Here is a 1,968-nt window from a genome sequence, read left to right on the forward strand (position 1 = left end):
TGCATTGATGACAAAAGTGTCTACTGCAAGGGCACAGTATAACTATATACGGTAGGCTATTTTACGGGACCCACTCAAATTTCTCCGTCGGTAAGGCAGATACAGAAAAATAGTTCAGACAAAACTTGTTCAGGACAATGGGGGGGTCATCTTTCTAATTTAATGAATTTGACCTTGAGGTCAATTTCCAAGGTCATTTGGAGATCAGAGTGATTTTTTAAAATGGAACCATCTACTTTTGACACCGGATTCGAAGAAAGCGGGAAATTTGACGTCAGAAATTATATATAAAAATTTTTTATTTTGACCTTGAGAAGGTCAAATCAAGGTCAAGTGTTTAAAAAGCGTTCAGAAGCTGTTTGTTTAAATGCGATTATCTTACTTTTAGCATTACCCAGAAACAACGACGTGAACATAGTAAGTTCTGTTTCCTTTGGGGTGCTTGTTTATCGTGAGTCCCCTTGCCTCTCACGTTTGGGGTGCTTGTTTACCGTGAATCCCCTTGCCTCTCACGTTTGGAGTGCTTGTTTACCGTGAGTTCCCTTGCCTCTCACTATTATAACAATTATAATTATTAACCACGAAGCAAATGTTCGAAGTTGCCTCCATTAGCTTCAAGGCACAAATTTAATCGCCTCTGGAAATGTTGTACTGTTCTTAACAAAGTTTCTCTTGGAATCGTTGCGCAAGCTCGACGAATACGGTCTTTCATGTCTGCTCTAGTTGTTGGCCGTTGTGCAAAAACAACATTTTCTAAGTAGACCCATAAATAAAAATCTGAGATGTGAGATCTGGTGAGCAACGAGGCCAATTAACTGGACCTCCTCGTCTGATTCACCTCTCATTGTAGTTGTTATTTAGAAAGTCACGTACTATTCGTGCAAAATGACCAATAAATTATTGGTCAAATCAAAATCCCTCACTGGCACATACCTGTAGACCATCAAAATCGATGGAGCCTTATGGTATGGTGTGGCATAGTAAATGGTTACTTCATTCGTCCTTATTTTTTTGAGAGAAACGTTGATAGAGATAGCTATTTGGAGTTGCTAAGAGATCGGTTGCCAGAACTGTTAGAAGATGTTGATTTAGCTACAAGACAAAGAATGTGGCTCCAGCAAGATGATGCGGCGCCACATTTTGTACGAATAGTACGTGACTTTCTAAATAACAACTACAATGAGAGGTGGATCAGACGAGGAGGTCCAGTTAATTGGCCTCGTTGCTCACCAGATCTCACATCTCCAGATTTTTATTTATGGGGCTACTTAAAAAATGTTGTTTTTGCACAACGGACTCACGGTAAGCAAGCACCCTAAAGGAAACAGAACTTACTATGTCCACATCGTTGTTTCTGGGTAATGCTAAAAGTAAGATAAACGCATTTAAACAAACAGCTTCTGAGTGCTTTTTAAACACTTGACCTTGCTTTGACCTTCTCAAGGTCAAAATAGAAAATTTTTAAATATCATTTCTGACGTCAAATTTCCCGCTCTCTTCGAATCCGGTGTTAAAAGTAGATGGTCCCATTTAAAAAAATTACTTGGGGCCCCAGGGGGGCCACAATTTTTGATGGGGGGATTTGGGACCTAAAGATTTATATGTCCCCCTCGATTGCAAACAACTTTTGTATAAAACATTTGTTTCTAAAACTAATAGTTTTCAAAATATTTAGGGTGAACATTTAAAATGGGACACCCTGTATATTTCTGATTGATTTGTGATATCTTAAGACTGTACTTAAATATAAAACTTAAATATAAGACTGTACTTAAACAGTCTTAAATATAAGAATCAGTTGTAAATACCAGCCATATTTTATCAATAGTAGAACATACAATGTTATTAATCCAACCCAGGTGATCGGTACAAATTCGAGCTAAAAATGCTATCGGATGTTCGAAATAATACATCAACATGTAAATAAATTTATCTCACAGAAATATGACTGCGCGCCAATTACTTTCA

General features: G+C 37.7%; 1 long non-coding RNA gene across 1 annotated transcript in view; it reads left to right on the top strand.

The window, feature by feature from the left end:
- The first annotated feature begins 368 nt into the window (after window positions 1-368).
- Window positions 369-1,968, top strand: part of LOC108728392 (uncharacterized) — a 4,852-nt gene continuing 3,252 nt past the window's right edge. The window contains exon 1 of the long non-coding RNA XR_001936888.1: window positions 369-485. This is a non-coding gene — a long non-coding RNA (uncharacterized lncRNA). The remainder of the gene's footprint in view (window positions 486-1,968) is intronic.

The sequence above is a fragment of the Mycetomoellerius zeteki genome, unplaced genomic scaffold, assembly GCF_001594055.1.
Source record: "Mycetomoellerius zeteki isolate Tzet28-1 unplaced genomic scaffold, Tzet1.0 scaffold611, whole genome shotgun sequence".
Classification (NCBI taxonomy): domain Eukaryota; kingdom Metazoa; phylum Arthropoda; class Insecta; order Hymenoptera; family Formicidae; genus Mycetomoellerius; species Mycetomoellerius zeteki.